The sequence below is a fragment of the Protopterus annectens genome, chromosome 4.part0, assembly GCF_019279795.1.
Source record: "Protopterus annectens isolate FY-2018-M chromosome 4.part0, PAN1.0, whole genome shotgun sequence".
Lineage (NCBI taxonomy): Eukaryota > Metazoa > Chordata > Ceratodontiformes > Protopteridae > Protopterus > Protopterus annectens.
Genome location: NC_056733.1, coordinates 1,541,655,103 through 1,541,674,560, shown reverse-complemented (window position 1 = coordinate 1,541,674,560; position 19,458 = coordinate 1,541,655,103).

Here is a 19,458-nt window from a genome sequence, read left to right as displayed (position 1 = left end):
AGAAAAAAATTTTGCAATATAGAAATCCATCTTTAGAGCAGTTATGTTTCTGATACTTATAAGTTTAGTATTTTAATATTTACCTAGCAGTTCCTTATTTAATTCATAGATTTAATACATGAGTTAAACGTTTATCTACTTAAGAAAGTGGTATAAGAGATTTGAGTGTGAGCTACTTCAGATAACCATCTGATTATTTCATCCTTAGATTTGCACTGAAAAATAACTCTGTAGGATAGACATGAGGTACAGGAAAAAAGAATACTAAGCTGGAAATGTACCTTCTAGCTTGAGTGAGTGGTAGCCCTCAGACCATGCATTAATGTGCATTTGTACTCAATAATTACCATTAATCATTTTGTACTTATATTGTACTATTCTCATTAATGTCCTAAACATGAAGCATACCAAAATTAGAATCATAAATACAACACTTAAGAACTTTAAAAACATTTTCCAACCTGGAAACAGAATACTTATCTATGGCATGGTGAGCTATCAACTCCTTAGCCATATAAAGCATTTACAACTTTCTAAAGTGTACCCAGATGATCTTAAATTTCATTTCACTACCTGGAATGATTGTGCGGTATTTTTATCTCACATATTCTCCCGTTCTCACTGTGAATAAATACATCTGTCATTTGCAACTGTGCTGACTTCAAAGGCACCAGTCTGTTTAACTTTATATTAACAAGGTCAGGATTTGTATTCTATGAATTCTATTGCATATAGCAGCCACTTTTCATTTGTTTTACATTCTTTCTGCTAACTTCAGAAATACCCATCTAACTTTACATTAACAATGTTAGAATTTGAAATCTATGAATATTACTGCATATAGCAGACATTTTTCATTTGTTTTACATACCTTCTGTGCTCTCTATACACTTCCACAAGCCTATGTTTTCCTCTTTTGCACTGATGTATTCAAAATTATGTCTTTTACAACTGTTGCTTTTCTTAGTGAAATATTTTGTTAGTATCTTTTTATTTACCATATTTTATGATCATTGATCATTAAATATTCTTCCCTTTGAACCCTGGTCTAGAATATCCTAAATTTCATTTAATAACCTTTACCGGTTATTTTCTCAGGTAGTAATATAAGTCATTTGTGATGCTGCTCTGCAAAACCTGTTCGATCATATACACATACTGTGCATATTATAAAAATCATACACTGAGCATTAAATAACTGTATTTCCTATTGCTAGAATAAAAAAAAAATCTTATTGTGTCTTATAATACCCATTTGTTAACCATATAAGTTAGACACACAGTTCCTTTTCAGAGATAATTTGAGAGCAATGTCCGGTTAAGTAACTTGCACAAGGTCGCAAAATAGGCAAATGAGAACTAAGGAAACATATCCTGCACCAGAGGAACTTCAGCTCACAGTCTTAACCTTCTTGTGCCAAGTATCAGATTCACTGCTGATACCCTTTTGAAAATTATTAAATTTGTTTCACTAACTGAATCAGTTCCTAATTCAGAATTACTTCTAAAATAAAACTACAAGCATTAAAAGTGTCCCATGCCACCTAAGTCACAATTCACCCCTGAAGGGCAGACACAAAATTGTAATTTATGCTGTCTGATGCACCACATTAAATTTTTCAAGTAGTCCTGCTACATTTGTCTTTTAATTTCTAATGCATTTTCCATAATTTTTTCAAACTTTTTGTATCTAAGTTACCCCTCCTTCATCTCCACTCAAGCAATCAGCTAATTAATGAATTAGTCCTATTTTGTTTATATTTTCCCCAAGAGGATTTCAAATTAACTAATAAACGATGCAGAAAAAAAATATGAATTTGAAATCTGCCTTAAAAATATAATCCTAGTCACACTCTTATAATTTCAGGAAAATATATCTATTCCCAATTTTACCAATATTGAAAGCCTTCTGCAAAACCTGTGTTAAATTCTTTTCACAAACTGTGGAATAAACGTGAAAATATTGTGATTTCCTGACACAAAAAGTACTTTTACTTGAACTTACTCCATACTACAAAGCACCTATTGTGTTATGTGTCAGAGTAGCAGTCACTTGCTAGCCAGAGGCCAGATTCCATAAAGTTAATGGAATCTGGTGCATTACACTGACGTCAGCATGAAACTGGTGGGTAATATTGTAATATGTTAATACATGATAAGAAACTCAGAATAGGTCAGTGCACAATGGAGTATCGCAGTTACAATTGTGTACTATAGAAATACACAAGTAATCCATAATTAAGAAATTATTGTCCAGTCATGTTGCACAATACCAAAGTTATAGAAAGATGATCACATTTCAAGAATCCTGATAGTTGTATAGAAATATAACAAAATCTGTACAGTAAGGTTAAGGATATCTATGCAATATAACTGACTCCTTTATGATAAAAAAAGCATTAACAATACCAACTATCCCAATGTATGAAAATATAAAAACGTGAGACATTACTAAAGACAGTCCAAATAACAAGAAATTCCAAAGCACACAAAAAAAAAACAGATGTGCCACCATGGAACTTCTCATTTTTACAAGTAGATCTGAAGAAGGCTACATCCGAAAGTGCTAACATTGTTTTGTCAAGTGTCTGTGGTTTTTAACTTTTATTTTTAAAGTTATTTGTTTTAAAGGTAACAACGAGAAGCTCCTTAGTAGTACATACGTTTTTGTGTACTTTGGATCTATCCCAATGTATGCTGCATGACATTCATAACATATATTCACAGGAGTAGATATAGAAATGACTCAACTATGAATATTTCCATGTGTCATTTACTAATTTATAATAAGTAATTCAAAGCTGCAAGGCTATTTGTAATATATATATATATATATATATATATATATATGGTTCCCATTCAGAAGCCTGAAACATCATACGCCTGAAAATCAAAATCCTGAAACCAAAAGCCTGAAAATTCAGAATCCTGAAAACTCAAAATCCTGAAAGCCCAAAATCCTGAAACTCAAAATCCTGAAAACACAAATAATGCTAATATGTCACTATAAAGACACTAATATCTACCAACTGACCCTGACCCTAACCCTAACCCTATGGTCCGTCACTATCGCACACTCACCTAACCCGCGCCCTAACACTAACTCACTTAAACCACCCCTAACCCCAATATTTGTCACTATTGCATACATGCCTAACCTGCGCCCTAACCCTAACTCACTTAAACCGCCCCAACCTTAAAATAAAACCAACCGCACACTTACCTGACCCCAACGCATGACCTAACACCACAGGGCTAACAATAGCAAAGCCACAATGACATCAGTATGTCTATTTTGTGTTTTCAGGATTTTGAGTTTCAGGATTTTGGTCTTTCAGGATTTTGGGCTTTCAGGATTTTGAGTTTTCAGGATTCTGAATTTTCAGGCTTTTGGTTTCAGGATTTTGATTTTCAGGCTTATGATGTTTCAGGCTTCTGAATGGGAACCATATATATATATATATCTTTTTGCATCACTCTTTACAGTAAAATCAGAGACAGCTATGGATAACTACATAGTACATATACCAGTAAAAGATATCAGCTTGGACTTAATTTTTTGATGAAAAAAGATTAAAGGTGAAGGACAATTACAGCCATATCACTATAGCTAACAGTTGCTGACAATGGGTTCAGGACTTGTGTGGAGAAAACAAGTAACACCCACACTCAAGAAAAGTGGAAGATAGAAAAGAAGATGTGAGGGGTATGGGTGAAGAAAAGGGAGACACAAGAGACATGTTGAAATAAAAAAATCTAAAAGAAAGCCAGAGGAGCATGGGAAATGTTTTTTTTTTGTTTGTTTGTTTGTTTTTTTGCAGAAATAGCCCCCCCTTTTTAAGAATAGAAGGAAAGGTAAACACTTAGAATGAGGAGGTAAAGGTAATCACAGTAAGTATACTCATAGAGCAAATAGCACAACACAAGACAGACAAATGTTGGAAATAAACATTAAGGACAGGTAAGTAACACAGACAGCACACTGTACAACATGCGTAATGGGAAGTTGACAAACAGGGTGGGGATGCATACCAACCATGATGAAATGCAGAAAAACATATCTACATATGCACTATCATGTTATGGCATGTTGCAAACTGTGTGGCAGTTATACCTGCATGTGCATGAACAACGTTAGATGTGTGTTACAGAGTAATAAGTTAGGATCACAGTACACATTAGATAAATATACACACATCCAATTAGTCCATAAGCAGTGCATGAGTAAGCCAAGCGACATCACAGATGAGCAAATGCAGGTCTAACAATAGTAGATAACTGCAGAGGACATAACCAAACCTCTGACCATGTATGTGAAAGGTAAACAACAAAGCACAGTGCCAAAGAGAAGTACTGTGCATTATTGTTGGCCTTGCCATCCCATTGCAAGCCTATCACCCCTATCAAAGATTCTAGAAAAATGTATCCACCAATAACTCCTTACCCCCCTACTATCCAACAACCTACTATCTAAAACCCAACATGGATTTAGACCAGCACATGGCACCACCACTGCCTTAATTAACTTCTCAAATACCATAAACTCATACAGGAACCAAGGAAAAATTGTCTCCGCCACCTTCCTAGACCTATCCAAGCAGTTTCCCACAACAAACCCCTTGCCTGCCTCTCCAAACTCAATCTCAATAATCCCACCCTGCACTGGTTCAACAGTTACCTAAGCCATCACTCACAATCTGTTAAATGGGTGAAATCCCTATCTCCCCCACTCCCCGTCACATGTGGCATCCCCCAAGGCTCAATCCTAGGCCCCCTTTTCTTTAACATATTTGCAAATGAGCTCTACTTAGCAACCACTAAAGCTGAAATTGTTCCATATGCAGATGATACAACCCTAATCTGCTCAGCATCCAACATCCATCTTCTACAAAGTAAAGCCCAATAATCCTTCACTGACATAGAAAACTGGTTAAACAATCACCAACTGTTACTAAACCCCAAAAAAAACACAGTTGAGACTATTCCACCATACTAAGCTCAATGACCCCACCTTCTCCATTCTCTCAGCCAATGATACTCTCATCACCCCAGTACCAGAGGCCAAACTACTAGGCATTACCATTGAGCAACAACTTAAATGCAGTAAGCACATATCCCAAACTATTTCTAATGTCCACAAAAAACTAGGATGCATCTATCATAACAAACAGTTCCTAACCTCCAAGTCTAGAACTACCATAGCCAGAACTCATCTATTATCAACATTACGTTATGCCTCCCCAATTCTGACTCATATTAATAAAACTGACCTGAACATACTCTCCACATGCTACAAGAAGATAGCTAGGTTCACAGACAATGCTAAATCACACTCCCACCACTGCCAATCCCTATGTAAACTATGCTGGTTAGAATTTCCAAACTTACTAAGCTACCACCAACTAAACATAGCTCATCAAATTCTATACCCCCATGAGAAAACCCCTGCCCTAGCTGGCATGTTAAATTTTTACAACTCCAACAGGGAACTGTGATCCAGTAACAAGCCCTCACTGAAGTCAATCCATGGAAGAACAGCTCTGGAGAAGCTCTATTCTCCCATGAGGTTGCAAAAGTATGGAACACCCTCCCTCCTGGTCTCAGGCTACAAAACCAGACAACCACCTTCAAACACCTCCTTAATAATCACACCTTTATGCTAATCCTCTTTGTAACTGCAATCACACCCTGAATCATCATCCCATTGTAGCAGGACACCCCCCTAAGGCTTCTGATGCTTACTTCTCACTATCTGTGTGGTGCACCTATGTGCAGTGTATTATCTTTGTAAATATTGTAAATATGTACCTACTCTAAAGTACCTTATATTCATATAATGGACTAGTACTGTAACATTTGTGATCTCCTGAGTGCACTATGAGATTGTAATGCATTTGACTGTTTGCATTTACTTAATGTTAATCTGTATTAACCTATGCATTTCAACTGTAACTTCTTGGAGCTTTTCTCCCCAGGACTCTGCTGAAAATGGGCCCTAGCTGTCCAGTCAGATTATCCTGGTAAAACAAATGTTAAATAAATAAATAAAATAAATAAATACTGCAAAAAAACAACAAAAGCTGCTACATGTGCAAGTACTTATACACATCCAAAACTAATGTGTAATGGAATGTGTGTAAATTACACACATAAGCCATGTCAAAGGCAACACACAGGTGTAGATATTTATGTATATCTATCAGTGGCAAAAAATGGAATGTACATGAAATCCATGTCAGTACAAATACATACAGCAATGACATGTAATAATATCTTCAAAAATGTAAACTGAGTCAAAGATTGCTATTCCCACTAAATCTTCCAAACCATCTACTGCAACTGGACTTTTATTTGTTTTATACTTGCTAACTCTTCAAGTAAGGCATGTCATGACAATAGTTTTCTTATTGCTTTTCTTTCTCTTTTTGCTTTTTTTAATTTCTATACTTTGTTTGTTGATATACAAATTAAATAACTGTTTATGCTTTTTAGTATATTAGTATAATATTACTGGTTTATTGAGTGATATAACTGAGCAGTAAGCTATCTTCGTTTTTATGACCTTAAGATGACATGCTTTATTTCAAATAATATATAGCCCTTTGCCCTGCTAAATGCTCTTCTGAGTTATTACATAGGCACAGTCACTGCTTATATTAATTTATCAAAACTGTTTTGGATACATGGGACAACAGGGCATATCTATGATTTAGTATATATTAACTAGTTTCTTTAATATTTATAACTTCTGATTGTTTCAGAATAAATATTGATACCTGTATGAACACTAAGCTGTTTGACGGCTTTTGACATAAATTGGGTCGCTCTGACAGTTATATGCTTGTATGTTTTATGGCGCAGGGTTTTTAAATGGTTACAAGTTATGTTTCCTGTGCATTCCTGGTAAGTGCTTGCTTCAGAAAATGACAAATTTAAAATAAGAACGATGACATGAATTTATGGGCTGTTCTGCCTATTAATTAGAAGATTTAGCTGGGATCTGAAAGTTTTTATGTAATGGGAGAGGTATGTTCTTTTTTTAGAATGCTTTTAAATGACTGTTTCGGATGTTCTAAATTTGCTGGTTATATAGAGTTTAGTTATGGTAAAGGAAGTATGAAACTTTTTTTTTATGTGTGTTGTACAGTTTGTGATGTCCAGAGGTGATTTCTTGTGTATTGAATGTTAATTTACTGATTGGAAGTATCTGGCAGTTAAACTTTACATTTGTTACTGTAAATAAGCAGACTTTGTGATACAGTTAAAGTGATGTCAGGAAACTGTACTGTGTAGTGTGCTGGGGGGGAATGTCAGTTTAAAATTTAAGAAGTGAAGCTTTCTTAGCTCGTGACATCATGCATTCTATGCATGCAGATCAGTTTACATTAATTTTAATGTGTATATGCAAGCCTAATTGTGAATGTCATGTCTCTGACTGGTTAATATAGCATAGTAGGCTTCTTTTACAAGAATTATGAGCTACACTGTCTGCAAACATATTCATGGTTCCCTTTTATAATACTGACTGTATTTTGTGATTGAATATATACAGAAATGTTATTTTTTCTTGTATACAGTTAATTATAGCCACTATTTCTAGTGAATATACTGGAGTTTTTTATAAATAGATCTTTACAAATAACTTTCCCATGCAGTTAGCAAGTGTTTAGTATAGGCTTATACATTTACAGGAAATGCTTATGAATAATGGTAATAACTGCAAGGATACTCAAATACCATACTAAATCCTAACAAATATATGTGTGACTAATTTTGATTGAACTATAATTACTTTGTATCTAATATGTTGATTTTCTTGTTATATCTTAGATATTATTTGTGTTTCAGATGTCATGTTTACAGTTATTATAAAGACATGTTTTTTACTATATTAGCACTTTATGACAGGGAAAGAGCTCAGTAATATCTATGACTTGTGATAACACAACAAACAAGTTATGAGTTTCAGTATTACCCTATTACTATGGTAGATATTTACAGCTATTTCTATCGTACTTCTGTCTTTGAGTCATTCACTTTTAAGACATGTTATCCATAGTAAGTTTTATATAAATAATGTTTTTTTACTAATTTTGGTCATATTAACTGATGCCAGTTAATTATTATTGATTTTAGTCAGTCATTTAAACATCTGCTATTCCAAAAGTTTAGGAGTTAATTAAGGACAAATATGTCTTATGGAATATCTCTAAGAATCTATGTTAACATCTTTTGGGAATGACACACACTCACTATGTGCTAACATTCAATTCTTGTGAAGTTTTTATTTAGTGGGAGTTTGTCATAAGATTTATTCAGAAGGCAAGTAAATACAAATGCTAAATGATTATTTGATTTGTTCTGCCATTTTGAAGTTTTTATTAGAACTAATACAGATAACATGCTTAGGTATTTTGGGTAATCATTTAGATTGTTAATAAAAATAATGTTTCCTTAGTCTATTAAGTACTAAATTCAGATTATATATATCCTAATCTGTCTCTTGCTTCCTTAGTGAATAATTACTGTATAAATGTTTAATGTTTCTAATAACAATGTATGTAACTCATCTCTAACTGGTAGCAATATCTGATTAGTTGTTTATCACTACTATTTTTCTCTTAATTTATAATATAGTCTCCATTTTTTACTTTGTTTTCATGGGCTCGAACCAACAAAGGTTAATGGTTGGGATAGGTAGTCTAGCAGATTTAGTTTTGTTTGCTAGACTAGGAATGTATCTCATTCCATGTATAGGGTGTATTAAAGTTTATATCAGAGTGAAATATGCAAATGTTTTGTTATTTAACTGTTTTTCTAGTTTTGAAATGCTTGACAAAATTGTTTTACTTTTATCTATCATGGGGAAAGTTATTTGGATTGAGATAAATATAAATATAACAATTAATATTCTGTTGTCTGTTCAGGAAGAATATTATGTAAACAGGATTCTACTAATACAAGTTCCTTTATTATTTATCTTTAAAGAATTCTAATATGGATTTAACTTTGATATCCTTAAATACTACTGGCTTAAACAACCCATATAAGAGAGCTAACCTACTAAGGTATCTTAAACTAAACAAAGCTCAAGTAGTTTTTCTCCAAGAGACACACTTTAAAATAAATGACACATTTATGTGGGACCCTAAGGAATGCACAATACTTGCTCAATCTTCTTATAAAAACAAGACCAGAGGAGTAACAATTCTATGGGAAAAGGCTTTCTTAAATCCCCAAATTATTTACAAACATGTAGATAATGATGGCCTTAGTTATACTTAAGTTTAACAATATAATTTGGACCCTGGCTAATTTATACTGGTTCCCAGGTATGGGGGTTGGTCTAGCTAAGAAACACTTAGACATTATTACAACTGTTTCTAAAGGTAATAGTATACTAGGAGGTGATTTCAACTCTGTCACGGATATTACAGAAACTACCAATAGGAAATCTCCTAGACTATCGTCCTTAGTGAAACAGTTAAAAAAAGGACAGAAATGTTTAAATTAAAAGACACCTTTAATACTTTGGGACCAAATTCTTTACTATTCTCACACCAAGACTATAGACATGGTATCCAAACTAGAATAGATAAAATGTATATGTCACAAGATCTTTATTCTAAAATCTTGAATTTTTCAATACAACTTTGTTCCTTTTCAGATCATAATTCCCTGTTGTCAACAATGCACTTGGAATTCAATCAATTAGTTATTACTTCAAGGATTCCTTCATATATCACAAAAAATATGGTTTGGGATTCTCTTAAGGCCTATCTATATAGTAAAACCATTAGCTGCTACAAAAATAAAATTAAAGAATGGGACTCAGAGTTACAGTATCTCCAAAATCAATTACTATCTCTTAAATCTAATAAGAACTTAATTGCTACAGATAATAAGAAGAAAATAGAAGAAGCAAATAAGAAATACAGTGAAAATGTTATCCCATAAAACTAATTTAGCTATGGAAAAACTGAAATTAAATTCTTATGCTACCTCTCCTAAGCATCTTCATAACCTATCTATGAAAGTTAAAATACAATAAAAAATGAACAACATTGATAGTATCTTTCATGAAGGGAAAAGGAAAAAAGTCTCAGACATAGGGGATATTCTGGGAGGCTTTTAATTATCATTATGCATAGCATCATAAAGATAAAATAAGTACAAATGAATGTGAGACGTTAGAGAATATAGTTCCCAACATAACAAGAATTCCTGAGGAATTTAAGTTAGATCTACCAAAACCTATTTCTCAAAAGGAAATTATAGATGGAATTAAAAGAAGTAAGTCTAATAAAGCACCTGGAATAGATGGCTTAATTATTGAAATGTATAGATTGTTCCCATCTTCTATAATCTCTCTCCTACATAAAACCTTTCTTGAAGTTCAAACATTAGCAAATATTCCTCCTTCTTGGAGATATTCTCTAATTTCCCCTATATTAAAAGAGAATAAGGACCATAATCCTTACAACTCATATAGACCTATTTCTTTGTTGAATAATGATTACAAACTATTTATGTCAATTATGGTCAATAGATTGAAAATACCCATATCTAAAATAATAAATGAAGACCGAACTGGTTTCTTACATAACAGGCATATTATTAAAAGAGTATTAGCACTGATAGATTACCTCAACAGAGGAAACTATGAAGCATTGATAATAGGTCTAGATATTCAAAAGGCCTTTGACTCCTTAAATTGGGGTAATTTATTTAAAGTCTTACTGTTATTTGACCCACCTTTTTATAACAATGATAAAGAAAATCTATGAAAATAATCTAGCGTATGTCAAATTAGGTCCCTTTACTTCCAAAGCAATCCAAGTCACTGGAGGTACTAGACAAGGATGCCCCATGTCCCCTATCCTATATGCTTTGGCCATAGAAATATTTGCCATTTTAATAAGTAATAACCCAAAGATAAGCGGTATACATATATATGGCCAATATATATATATATATCTACAATAATGGTATTTGCTGATGATGTCTTACTTACCCAACTCTAAGGAAGTTTTAGGTTAAGTGGATATAGTAACAACAAATTTCCAAAAAAATCTCAAGATTCTCCTTGAACAAATCTAAATCAAAATATTTATTATTAAATAAAAAAAGAACATATAGGTTCCAGTTAATCATATTATTGGAAACCAAGTTTCAACTCTAGACTATTTAGGAATAGTCCTAGGTAAGAATATAGAGGAAACTTTACAGCTTAACTATGCTAAAGCCATAGACTTAATCAAGACATTAATAAGCAAATGGAATAGTTTGTTTGTAACATTTGATGATAGGTTAAAGAAATCACTTCAACTCTGATGAAATTCCTATGGTACCCCAAAAGAAATAGAGTGGCATATTCTCATCATATAAGAAAATGGAAACAAGGGGGGTTAAAATTCCCAGAGAGTGAAACTTATATAAAGGCATCTATAATTAAAATAGTGATGAATTGGATAAATCCTAGATACTCTTCCAATTGGAAACAGTTACACTCAGTTATACTAATGAATGAAAATTATTTATCAAAAGATGCTTTGGTAACTGACAAAGATAACAAGATATAGTACTACTTAAGTTTAAATTTACAGTATAGTACAACAAAATTAAGTAAACTAATACTAATAAATAATATTTTTGATGTGTTTAGAAAATTCATTAACACAGATCATCATCTTCTTTCGGCTGTTCCCGTTTGGGGTCGCCACAGCGGATCATCTGTTTCCATTTCTTCCTGTCCTCTGCATCATGCTCTTTCACACCAACCACCTTCATGTCCTCTCTCACCATATCCATAAACCTTATCTTAGGCCTTCCTCTTTTCCTCTTACCTGGCAGCTCCATCCTTAGCATTCTTTTCCCAATATACCCAGCATCCCTCCTCAGCACATGTCCAAACCAATGCAATCTCGTCTCTCTTGCTTTGTCTCCAAACTGTCCAACCTGAGCTGACCCTCTAATATACTGATTCCTAATCCTGTCCATCCTAGTCACACCCAGTGCAAATCTTAACATCTTTAACTCTGCCACATCCAGCTCTGACTCCTGCCTTTTCGTCAGTGCTACTGTCTCCAACCCATATAGCATAGCTGGTCTCACTACCCTCTTGTAGACGTTCCCTTTCACTCTTACTGGTACCCATCTGTCACAAATCACTCCTGACACTCTTCTCCACCCTACCTGTACTCTCTCCTTCACCTCTCTTCCACACTCACCATTACTCTGAACTGTTGATCCCAAGTACTTAAACTCATTCACCTTCACCAATTCATTAACACAAATCTAGACATAAAACTGTGGCATAGATTTTTGATACCATTTACTATTACAAGGGATTTCCCTGATAAAACACATAGAGAGATTTTTGGTTTATGGGAAAACAATAACCTGTTTTGTTGGTTGCAATGTATTGAAAAACCAACAAGCTTTGATGACGCAAAGTATATTGTTAACCTATGGCCTATCCCTTAATGACTGGTTGGTTCTTCAGAGTGTCACAGCATACACTAAGGATCTGTGTAGAATAATACATAACTCATCCTTTAAAACCATACCAAAATTATAACCTGGATGTTTGGAATTCTATATAATAATATCAATGTTAAGAATGAATTATCATATCTATATAATACTTTAACTGTCTATAAGACAGCTCCTAAAGATTCTTACTGGTAATACCTAACTAAAGGGTTTCAAGTATTATTGTCAATGGAAGATAAAACAAACATTTTATTTTCAGTTAAACTAACTTTTTATTCACAATTCTGGAGGATTTTTCATTGGAAATTTCTACACAGATCCTTTTTGACACCTGAGAAACTCTGAAAAATGAAAACTTCAAACAGCAAGTTATGTTGGAGATGTCATCTGTCCACTAATGCTGACTGGTCTCATATTTTTTATGACTGTACTAATATTAAACCATATTGGAATGAGATTAACAAATTTCTTCAAGCTATCTATACTGATACATTTGTTTTGACAAAATCTTTAATTTTATTGAATGTTGTTAATAGGTTCATAGGTTCATAGGTTCATAGGTTCATACTAGGCTATCTGCCCGAGGGCATTTATAAGCCTAGCCCATAGTTTTGTGGCTTACGCCACCCCTTTAGTTTGGAGAAACTATGCCCATTATTTTGCTGTGCCTCTGTCGAGCAGTGACACTGAGGTAGTAATAAAATGAAGAAAGATGACCTGTTGTTGTGGACAATGTTAGCAATAGCCAGAAAATGTATAACTAGAAGATGGAACTCTAATGTAGCACCCACAATGGAGGAATTCCTATCATCACTGAAGAAATGCATACTGATGGAGAAAAGAACTAAAGAGTTAAGAACTTTTCCTAAGCCATTGGTTAATAGTCCGTGGAGGAAAGTTTCGAATTTGATTGATGCCCAACAGATAGAACCAAACTCATCCTAACTATTATAGTTTATATATTAACTTATTATTTAACTACAAATGTTTTTATCTGAACCCCTTTTGTCAGGATGAATGTAAATACTGTAAATAGTTAATGAATGTTATGAATGTATTAAATGATTGTGTTATTTCATCAAAATAAAAATCATTTGAGTAAAAAAATGTGACAATACAGTATAACCAATATAGCAGGTTGTGCACATGGATGGGAAAAAACTACAATAGTAACACACAAGTATAATGAGAACAAGGATGTACTGCAAGCATTAGCCAGCAACTTGTGTGCATATGTCATACACTGCACAGTAAGCATACATGTAGCACATGTTCTGTTCACTGTGTCAAATTATTAACTGGAAATGGACAGTAGTTTTAACAAAGACAAACATAACTGCAAAAAATAATATGGAAATATGAAGGTGGGAGGGAGGGAGGTGGACAACCTGGTCAAACATCAGGGTAAAGCAGGACATAGTAAATTGACACAATGCAAATGCATGTGTAAAGTACATAGGGTGATGCAGAAGCTACACAGACATACATTTAAACAAAATGAAAATGTATGTCAAATGGCCAGATGGATTGCTGATGACCACAGAACTGGACATGTATAAAGCACACATACACAGTAATGTATACACATGACACATCAACATGCATAGATAAGCAAGCTAAAAATTAAAAGCACATACACATACACTGTCATGCAAATGTCAACTAAAGAAACTCAGGTGTATTTCAATTACTCTGCTCATTATGAAGCAGAGCACACTCCTTTGAGCATCACTACAGCACATCAAAAGTAAAGCACTGAATTATTATGTATCAAAGGTAACTTTCTGTGCCAGTATGTATCTGACTATGTGCAAACACATGTAGAGTAATTTAATGTGTACACCTATTTCTGGAAGGTGTACACCAATGTCACTGTGTTATGGTTGTGGAAATGCTACACACAAACATGATGTCATGTACTATGAAAAAAATGTGTTATCTGTAACACTGTATACAGATTGTTACATTGCTGTTTAATGCAATCACTAAAGGAGGACTGCACATAGACAGGATATACCTGTATATGATCCCACATGGCATTAGTATTGCCAGACCATGACATAACACCATAGCATGACAGTGGGACATCATGATAACTGTCATCCAAAAACATGTGGAATGATGTCAGTATTTTACACATACTTGATATGGCAAAACAGAAATCCAAGGCATATAACAGTGTTAGTGATGGAGTATGTACGTCATATATTGTCTGTCAGTTGCCCCAGTAACACACATCTTTATTGGCTTCCTTTTGCAGCAATATCTGAAGGTTAGCTTCCACAATGCATAGACAGTTGCATGTGTGTGGAAATTGATATGTGTTAATGTGTGTCATGCACACATTGAAATCAAAGTAAATGTCACACAATAATAACAAATAAGCATGACAGATACATGGTATGCATGTACAAGAGTGCATATGCAGTCCAGTGAATGAAATTGTAATCACCATGTTGTCAGCATAACACAAGTGGAACACGCAGACAATGCTTACTGACCAGAGGGACCAGGCTGATAGGATCAGACTCCCAGATGATCTCACAAGCTATTACCCTGAATGAATCCTGCATAACCCATGCCAGATACTCAAAGAAGATCCCCATTATGTCCCTTATCTGTTTGGAACAAATCTGCCATGACCTCCCAGATCTCCTCACAGAAATTGTATCTATCCTGGTCGTGTAGAGGTGTCCTCCAGTGTGCAGGCAGGATGACTTGGGCAGGAGTGGGTCAAGGTGCCTTAGCACAATTACTGTCATCATCTTCTGAAGAATCTGACAGTGACCTTGCATGTGCCCTTCTTCATCATCAGATTGGAGAATGGCCCTGGGTACCATGCTCTGTAAAGATTAATTGCAAATACAACAGAAAAGAAAGCAAATGTCTTTCAAACAGAACAGTCCCATGAATATCATAGCACAACACAATATGATTATGATGACAATTTACACAGGGATTGACACACGTCCATTATGAACAGAGTTAAGTTTGACCTTGTGTGTAGTACTCCTAAAAAGGACAACAGTATTCTTTCCTGAACAATTCTGTATGCTTAGACACATAAACATGCACACACACACACACACACACACACACACACACACACACACACACACACACACACACACACACACACACACACACACACACACACACACACAAAACAAAGGTCATTAGCTTAGTAAAAATGTATGAATGCTCAAATCAACATATTGTACTGTCTGCATACAATGATTTATATGAACAGCCACAAAGTGCCATTGTTAAAATGAAGAGAAAGTAATTTGATAATATTGTGGACAATAGGCAGACTAAATGACAAACTTCTGAGACAAGCAGCATGATATTTAGCTGAACACACATCAGTATCATGACTACAGAACTATAAACAATTTGATGTTTGATCAACAAAACCATTGACATAAGAGAATCTAATATATCTGTTACTAACAGTATTGTATGTGTACTTAATTATCTACAAAGACAAGCAGTAATCAGTACACTAAAAAAAACTATGGAATATGCTTGCTGATACTGAACTGCTGCAATCAAATGGGTCAAGTGGCAGTCAACCTAGGCTGCAATATTGTGTTTAAAAAATATCCAAGGGGTTAGAGACAGATGCAATATCAATTTTGACCTGCAAGGTATGCTGAATATGAACTGCTGCAATCAAATGGGTATTTGCTCAAGTGTCAGTCAGCCTAGGCTATAACTGTGTTTCTACAAAAACATCCATGGTTTCTGAGGCAGATGCAATACTAATGTTGAACTGAAGGCTATATCACACAGTCTACAAACACTAACACAGGACTCACCCATTCACTCTGTGAATAGGCAGGCTATGCACAACAGATGAAGCATCAAAAAACACAAAGTGCAGCAAGCCATGCAACATAAGCACTAATAAAGTACCTACATTTGTACATAAAGAAGCCAGCTTAAAAGATGTGTGACAGATACACAAAAGCAACTGTCACTTATGTTGTGGAGTACATTTAAAAAAATATGTGATTAACAAATTGCTCAAAGGTACATAAAAAATCAACATTGTTAGATTTTAGCCACAGTTATGGTGTGACAATTTCATATACCTTACTGATATATGATGGGTATTCCTGTGTTTTAATCAATAAACATGTTATTGTGAAAAATACAGGCCTGAAAACAGAGGAAGATCCATTTCAGTTCATAAAATATGTAAAACAATCAACATACTCCTCTCCCTCCCCTGATCTTCAAGCCTATGCAGCCAGTCTATGCACATGGCTCTGTTCCGACTGCGATCCTTGTTGCCTGAAGCAAAAAATAGAATGCATGAAAAATGTATTCCTCAGATAACACTGACATATATTTTCTAACACAGTTTGCAGATATTTCTTTTTAAAAACATTAGATAAGTACAATACACAGTCGAAATTTCAGGTGTTAAAAGATAAGAGGACATGAGATTCAAACCTGCAACCATCTACATCCAAACTCCAACAATAAGAGTTACCTGCCTACTTAAAGCATCATTACAGAAAAAGTGTACTTTCCAAGCAACATTTTATGTTATGTCATCATCTCGATGGGGGATGGTCTACTAAAACTGCTCTAGGCTTAGGACTGCAAAGTATGAACTTGTACTGCTCATGCAGTTAAACAGGTGGAAAATACATTCCGTTTATCATTGTGTTCAGATACATTAATGGTGATGCAGAGCATACATTCCTCATGATTGTGAAAATGTCATGTGGCATACAGCTTCTGTAAACAGAACAATGTATATTGCTGTACATTAAGGACACAAAAAAGTATTGTGAGGACCATTATTCCATGTTAAATTATACATCAGCAGAAAAAGAAATACATATTCCTTGTTCTTCATTTTAGCTGTAAGTCTGCCCATGTCAGTCCCTCAAAATTTGAGGATGATGTTGTTCTACTCTTGTCTTCAATATTTCAAACCTTCACAGTATTTTAACAAAGTATACAATATTAACCAAAAATTGCTCGGACATATAACATGATTTAGAAAGATATACTTCCCCACCATTAAATAGCTGTTGCTAATGAAATGTTATGGATTATGGATATATTATTAGGAATTTGACAAAAAGGGTGGCCACGGTACAGCAGTTAGCATTGCCAGCTCACAGCAAGAGGTTCTCCAGTTCAATCCTCGGCAGGGGTGCCTTCTGTGTGGAGTCTGCATGTCCTCCCTGTGGTCACGTGGATTTCCTCCGGGTGCTCCGGCTTCCTCCCACATCCCAAAGACATGCTGTAGGTGGATTTGACACTCTAAATTGGCCCTAAGTGTGAGTGAGTGCATGTGTGTGTGTGCCTTCTATGGAAGGTTGTGTGCCAGGCTGGCAACTCGACACCATAAAACTCCACTGCCATTCATGAGTGGACAGGTGATCTGCTGTGGTGACCCCTAACCAGGAAAGCCAAAAGAAGAAGATGATTAGGAATATGACAAAAAAACAGAGTATTCATAACTACACTCAAAATATACATTTATATTGATGACTGTAATATGCTTCTATAAATAAATGCTATGGGTATATTAAAGTAAGATAACAGATTCAGATATATGTGTCCCATTTCAGATTTGTACACATAGCACACCAAAATGGTAGACATGCTGCCCTGTTTCCTTACAAGCTGAGCTAGCAGTCAAAACATACCATGCTTAAACAAACAGGTACTGTATGTATTCCAAAAAATGTTGTTCAACAGCTGATGTTATTAGAGCACTATGGATTATGGTCATATTCATAGAAATTCAAAGACTATATCAGTGAGTTGTTTCCATGCACAACATAAACCCTAATATAAAGTACTGCAATATGCTATATGTGACATTAAAAGAGGTAACAGGTACAGATTTATGTTTCCCCTATGTGGCTTGAAACCCACAACATGCCAAAATTGAGACATGCTAGCCAATTGATTTACAGGTCAAGCTAACATTCAGCAAGAGTTTCATTGTAGAAAACAGGTACTGAAGGTGTTTCTTAGAACTCCTGTGGTAAATGGATAAATATGGAAAATGCATGCAATTTTTGGACCTTTCATAGTAATGAAATAACAGCTATCAACACATAACTAAAATATATATGTATAAGCAATGAGATTGGCATTACTTTTTAAATGAAATAAACATGTCTGTTAAATTGTTTAGGGGGAATGATGTAGAAAGGAGAAGTTATATACTGTAGATGTTTGTAATCCAACTTGTAATAGTCCAATATGTGATACAGTAGGACTGTAATGGAAAACTACAAAATGCACAGTCATCCATGGTCTACAGAGGCTATGTGAAATTATCTAATTAGATGTTGCAAAGCATACACCTCTACAAAGGACATGCTTATCCATATTATACATGTTATTACATAAAATAACAACATGGGTATTGAACCCATAGTTAAGAGGTCAGTATTTACCAAGTCCACTTAATTATCCCCGCAAGGTAATTATCACAGCAGCTAACACCTGGTTATAAAAACATCCATATGATATATATAATACAGAGATAGATCTGTAAAATCTGTAGCAATGTTCAGATGCACGTAGAATATTGGTACTTACTGTAGGGATGTTCCACACCTCAATGACCCTCCTTCAAAGCTCCTCTGCATCTCTCCAATGCAAGTCATCATAGTGGTGATGAACCTGCACTCCAGTATGGTAGATCCCCTCCATCCATCGATGCTCCCTCACAATCTGGTTTCATGCATCGATCATAGCAAAGTTCCTGGGTCTGGCTCTCATCCTCTTCTGCAATCCAGCATACATGGTCAACATCTGGGTCATTTCCTTATCAGTCCAATTAAGTGCATGGACATGTCTCTACCTTCTTTTTTTTTTTCAATAAACATTTTTTATTGTTTTTCCCAACCATATTACAAATTCACACACTATGTACAATATTTACAAAATGCTTCCATAGGTTAACTTCACATTATATGT